Genomic DNA, 6,694 nt, shown 5'->3' with positions numbered 1-6,694 from the left:
AAATTCTGAACGGAATCTCGACCCTCAATTTTGATTCTTTTTAATTCCCAGACATCAGATTATGTCCTTTTGAATCTAGGCTTTTCATCTCCTCCTGATGAGATCCAGACCCTCCATTTTGAGCAACCATTCCCTATAAATTCCTGCATGCAATATTGTAGAAGGAGAGGAGGTGGTGATTATCGTGAAAAGACTCTAAACTTTGAGATAGTCTTATTGCCTATCATTCGAAGCTCTCAAAGCTTTAAGAAACTTTAGAAACCAGTTTTCTGAAGTATCTAATTTAAAAGAGCTTTAAATCCTGTGAGTCTCATTTTCAATATCTGTGTATTACCCCACGAGCTCAACTTCACTCCACTTTGTCCCCATCACCTCGGGTCAGCTCAAGTTTTTTAGCCGTCCCAGTCTTCAGCTCCCTAAGATTCGCCGGTACCAGTGTTGGCCCACCCGTCATCCCAACTTTCTACAGTTAAGCGTCTAACCTGTCATTTATTGAATACCCTGGATTCATTTTCTTAAGTTTTTTAAAGTATCTAGTCACACTGAATCTTAAAATAGGTTTTTTTAGCTCGTAATTATTATCTTTATCTTTTTATCATTCGTAAATTTCATTTTAATCGTCACCTCATTTTTATTTCCCTCGAAAATGAATGTTCGAGTCATCGGCGACTTGTAAATACTCTGAAGAGTACAGGTAGAAGTATTGACACGATAGTTTTTAGTCCAAATAAATGAAAATAATAGGAAAGGGAGTGTAACTTGAGTAATTATAAAAAGGGTCAGAATAGGTTGAAGGGATTGAAATGAGAAAACAAGTTACGAGATAGGGTCCTGGAGCGAGCCCAGACGATAAGACAATAGATCGGAAATCAAGACAAAGTTCGGACCTCGAGCAAGCGACCAAAAGGGACGGAGTCTGAAACCAAAGAGTTTGGATAAAGCAATCATGCGAAAGATCAGCAAGGAGCTCGACTCAATGGCCGCCCTCCAGTTATAAAATCCCATAGACTAGGAAAAGCCTTTCATAGCGGTTTCTTATGTCTTTGGTAATTCTTTCAAATATGAAAGGGATCGGGAGAGAGCCCTTACCTGAATCCCTAGTTTAGAATTCTAATAAAACACTGTTCTTATAAATACAGGAGATTGGGAGAGAGTTCTTACCCTGGTTCTCAGCAAATTTTAATAAAATATATTAGGAGATCGGCAGAGAGTTCTTACCCGGGTTTTGATCTCAAATTTTTAACAAAATATATTAAGAGTTTAGGAGAGAGTTCTTACCTGAATTCTTAGTCTAAATTTTAATAAAATATATTAATAGATTGAGAGAGAGTTCTTACCCGAGTTCTCAGCTTAAATTTTTAATGAAATATATTAAGAGATCGAGAGAGAGTTCTTACCTGAGTTCTCAACTCAAATTTTTAACAAAATATATTAAGAGTTCAGGAGAGAGTTCTTACCCGAATTCTCAGTCTAAATTTTAATAAAATATATTAAGAGATCGAGAGAGAGTTCTTACCCGAGTTCTCAGCTTAAATTTTTAATAAAATATATTAAGAGATCGGGAGAGAGTTCTTACCCGACTTCTCAGCTTGAACTTTAACAAAATATATTAAGAGATTGGGAGAGAGTCCTTTCCTGAATTCTCTAACTAAAATTCTAATAAAATGTCTCAGATGAGGAGAGAATCCTTTCCCCTTCTAATCCTAATACTTTTATTACAAAACCCTCTATATGTTCTAAACAACTGGTCTATGGGAGAGTTCTCCTAAAGTCTCCCGAATATTATGTTGAGGCCCGATGGAGAATCCTCCTCAAGGCACTCATATTTATGAGGCAAAATTCCCCCTGAAAATATCACAACTTCAGTATTCATATTAATCCTCAAAATACTTATTATGCAACATCCATTTACTAAAGGGTCATCTCATGTACTCGTGTTCTTGGGCAACCCAAAATAGTGAAATATTAAACATTCTTTTTATCCATACAAAGGATTAACATCATCATTCTAACCTTTAAATTATCAATTTCAATTTATAAAGAGTACAACGTTAAATCTGCTTACCCTCATAGAGGGACGAGGTGGGGTTGCTAACACCTTCTCCACCCGTATATGGACCCCGAACCTAGAATCTCTGTTTTCGAAGTGGTCTTTAATTTGTTCTTACAAGTGGTTGTCTTTAATTTCCCTTAAAATTAAAGTGGCGACTCCTCACTTTTTCCACTTCGGTGAGAATCGTCCGGCGACTACAAAGTCCTTGCGACAACTGCCAATAAAAGATCCAATTGTATTACACTTATCACCAAACTATGATCTAATAAAAAAAATTAAAAATTAACATAATTAAAAAATAATAAAACAACACTATAAAGGTTGTGCTATCTCAATTCAATACTAGTAACAAAGCAACAAATATAAGAAAATAAGAAATTAAAGCAACAACTATCAATTCAAGAAAATAAGAAATTAAAATATTAAACATTTGATTTTTTCAATAATTTGCATAATTATACATCATTCTATATTGGTATATTTAAAAAGCAATTTATAATACTAATAATAATGCAACATAGAGAAGAAAATTACAAATTAATTAATTAAAGCAATAATTCTCAATACTTCCCTAAACTCCCAATTCAAGCAAATAAGAAATTAAAATATTAGACATTTGATTTTTTTCAATAATTTGCATAATTATACATCATACTATATTGGTATATTTAAAAAGTATTTATAATACTAACAATAATGTAACATGGAGAAGAAAATTACAAATTAATTAATTAAAGCAATAATTCTCAATACTTCCCCAAACTATCAATTTAAGCAAATAAGAAATTAAAATATTAAGCATTTGATTTTTTAAATAATTTGCATAATAAGAAATTACAATTTACACATCAAGAGCATTAATACCTATTTAATAAAAACATACCACATAATCACAACCACAATACCCATTTAATTAGCATATCACATAATACCCATTTAATAATAAAATCACATCACACTAAATTTTTAATAAATTTAACAAAAAAAAAAATGCTAGAACCTGGAATAGGTCGAGCAACATGCCAGCATGAGATGAAAGGAGAGACAAAAGAAGAAAAAAAAAATAAAAAGAAAAAAAAATGATCGCAGGGCAACATGTGAGGAGAAGAGCAGATAAGGGCAAGAGGTGATTGCAGGGTAGCATGTGAGTAGAAGAGTAGGGGAGAGAGAGAGAGAGAGAGAGAGAGAGAGAGAGAGAGAGAGAGAGAGAGAGAGAGACGACATAACTAGTGCGGTTATTATTTTATTCTTAGTGGCAAGCTGCTCTGTTCTTGCGTTCTTGTAGTCTATACTGGGTAGGTAAGTGAAGTCATGATGGATTCTAGGGTTACTTGTATTTTTTAGCTTTTAAGAAAAAAAAAAAATCTTCCCATTACTTTCATGAAGTGGCTCTTCGTGGCCTCGTCAACTATCGCCTCTCAGGTCCAGGGCAGCCGCCTCTTTGCAGTTGCCTCGCCTCGGCCTCGGGAGTCACAGCAGCCTCGCCTTACCTCGCCTCCCCTTTCTTCTCGACTCACTTGGCACCTCTATTTGACTTTTACAACACTAGCTCTGGAGGAGAGCTAATGGGTGAATCAGCTTTTAGTGCATTGGCTAGAGTACGTGCCTCGGTAAGTACATCATTGGTTGCTGGTTTCTCTCAGCAATTAGTGTAGGAGCCTCGATAGGTGATCTCATAGGAGACTTGGCTTTTGTTGGAGCTGGAGCAGGTGCCTTCTTGGGAGCCCTAGGTGTTGGTGGAGGAGCCACGGTCTCAATCCCTAGAGCCTCAATAGCACTACTTACTTGGAGCACTGAAATGTTATAAGGCTGTGAAGCTACGAATCCCTAAGAGATGCGATGGGTGGAGCACCCTTCTGTGCAAACCCAAACATGATTCTGAGTAACATTTAAGAAGCCTTGCTGACTATTTGCAATGCTAGTAGTCTGGTACAAGGAGGTGAGAATGCTATTCTTTTTCTTAAGGTTTTCTAGCTAGCTTTGTCTTATCATAGTGATTCTCCAACATGCGGTTATAAGCTTGCAGCTGATCCATAGTTTATCTTGTGTGTTGCATTTCTTCCTCCAATTTGTTATTCAACTTGCTTTGTTTGGCAAAAAATTGTTCCATCATGGTTTTCAAAGTTGGCTTTAGTTTAGGAGGTGAAAGAGGTTATGTGCTCTTGATTGATATCCAGGAGGTGGCAGCTGTGTGGGTTGAAATTGTGACTAAAACTGAGGTTGATTCTGCTGCATGTACTACTAGTTATGAGTATAGCTTGAGCTTTGACCTTATTGACCAAAAGTTGCTTGTGGTCTCCATGTTGAGTTGTTCACATTAGAATAAGCATATCCCATATGTTTCTATTGCTAGCCTCCTACATAAGCAACTTGTTCTTGCGAGTAATCATCACCATATGAAGAGTAATTAACTCCGCAACTTTGGGTTCCATCTGTGTAGGCAACATGTTGAATAGTTGTAGGAGTTGAGACTGTTACCTTTGTGCAAAAATCACTAAGTAGCTAAGTCAACTGATTAAATCTTGCATTCATATAACTTACCGAATCAAGTTCATAGATCCTAGCCTTTTTTGGCTCAATTGTTCTAGGATTTCCCCATAAATCGGTATTATGAGCAATCTTCTCTAATAGATCATAGCATTCTTCACTTGTCATTCTCATGAAATCTACTCCTGCTTGTGAATCAATTGTGTTTCTTATAGCTGTAGTAACTCTGGTGTAAAAATTCTGAACAATCATCCATTTGGGGATTTCATGATGAGGACACTACCTTTCAAGCTCCTTAAATCTCATCCAAGATTCATATAAAGTTTTATCATCCTTTGGTCTGAAAGCTACCATTAAATTCCTTAAATGAATGGTCTTCTCAAGTGGGAAAAATTGTGATAGAAAAGCTTGAGATAGCTACTCCCAAGTGGCAATAGTAGCTTATGAAAGTGTGTCGTACCATTCCAATGCTAAATCTCGAAGAGAGAATGGGAATAAGGTAAGCCTAATCACTTCATTTGGAACTCCAGGTTGTCTTTAAGTGCCACATATCATCAGAAACTTCTTCAAATGAGAATGGGGATTTTCAAGTGGGCTACCTCTAAATTGTGAATTTGGACCATCTGAATGGGAGCATTCTTTAACTCAAATTGGTTAGCTCCAATGATAGGTCTATTATCTCTCACATCTGCACATTTAGGAAAAGCATAATCTAACATGGACCTCCTCTGAAGATCATTTTGATTAACAACTTCGTTCTGTCTGTTCTGATCATTTCCTCCACTGTTTCCATCATTAGCTCTATTTGGATTCTCCATGTTTTCAATTTTCTCCTCTTGCTCAAGCCTTTGTTGTTCTTCTTTTTTTGCTTCCTTTCTTCTCCTGGATTCCTTTTTGTTGGCTCAGTAAAATTTTTCAATTTCAGGGTTGAACAATAATTAAGTATCACTTGTACTTTTTGACCATCTCATAAATAATCAAAGTACCTAAAAAACACAATGAACAACAGTGAAAATTAAAGAAAATAAAAATTCTAATTAGCTAAAAATAGTTAAAATCCAATTTAAAACAAATAATTCCCTAACAATGGCACTAAAAACTTGATGTGCTGTAAAATAGCTACAGTAAGTGCACAGGTCGCTGTAATACAGAATTAAATATGTTGTTCCCAAGTAGAATTGTGCTTAAATTAGAATTAAATGAACAAGCTAATTAGAAATGTTAAAATTTAAAGATATTAAAATGAAATTGAGTATAAAATTGGTATTTGAGGAATTTAAACTAAATCAAATGATTAATTAAACTAATTAAACTAGATAACTAAAATTTAAACTGAAATTGCAAATTACAAATTTGGGATGATTTAAATCTAACTTCAATAAAATTAAAGTGATTTTAGAGATAGGGCTTTTCAATATTGCTTGTATGTGGTATATCCCTAATTTAGCAGAACACATGAGATTCGCACTTTTGAAGAAAATCAATTCTTAGTTCTTTGAAGCCTTTCTCAACCATTTCAAAGGTGATTTTCATCAAATCAAACCCTGTTCTGACGATGTTTCAAACCTGATAAAAACCCATTTAATGAAGGAGCGGAATCATGTAAATTGTTAGATTAGAGCATCAAATGTAAAAAAAAAAATTTCTTTTAGGGTTTTATGCATCATGCAACATCCATTATGTACCTAATTAATTTCAATGCTCAATTGCATATCAAAACACTTTTAATATGTATTAGGATCTATGTTTGCCATTCAAGATTATGAATTAACAAATTAATTCATTTAAATCTTAGTTTAAAAGAGGAGTTAGAGCACTAACCTCTTTGATGCACTATGGATGTGATTGGCACCTTTAGGAAGCACCTAGGACCCCAAGTGTTGTCCCTCTAGCTTGTCCACACCAAGACCACCAGTGGGCAGTCCCCAATTTGCTTCTCAAGCCTTTGCCAACCAATTATAAATTGGGTTCTTACCTTTAAAGAAGTTGTATGTGTGTATAGGACACTAGAAATAATTTCTAGCAATTTTAATTCAAAGGAATTTGGGCAATTCTCTTTGAATTGATGAGAAAAGATGAAGAGGAGAGGGAGAAGAAGAGGTGCCGCCACCTTTGAGAGAATATAAGAGTGTTGGCTGATTTTTATTTTCTTAT

At 35.0% G+C, this 6,694-nt stretch overlaps 1 non-coding gene across 1 annotated transcript; it reads left to right on the top strand.

The window, feature by feature from the left end:
* The first annotated feature begins 4,802 nt into the window (after window positions 1-4,802).
* On the top strand, window positions 4,803-4,908 carry LOC131170967 (small nucleolar RNA R71). Its single transcript, XR_009141727.1, has one exon. It is a non-coding gene; the product is annotated as a small nucleolar RNA R71 (small nucleolar RNA).
* The last annotated feature ends 1,786 nt before the right edge of the window (window positions 4,909-6,694 follow it).

This window comes from Hevea brasiliensis, chromosome 11 (assembly GCF_030052815.1).
Source record: "Hevea brasiliensis isolate MT/VB/25A 57/8 chromosome 11, ASM3005281v1, whole genome shotgun sequence".
Classification (NCBI taxonomy): domain Eukaryota; kingdom Viridiplantae; phylum Streptophyta; class Magnoliopsida; order Malpighiales; family Euphorbiaceae; genus Hevea; species Hevea brasiliensis.
This window is presented reverse-complemented; position numbering and strand designations above follow the sequence as displayed.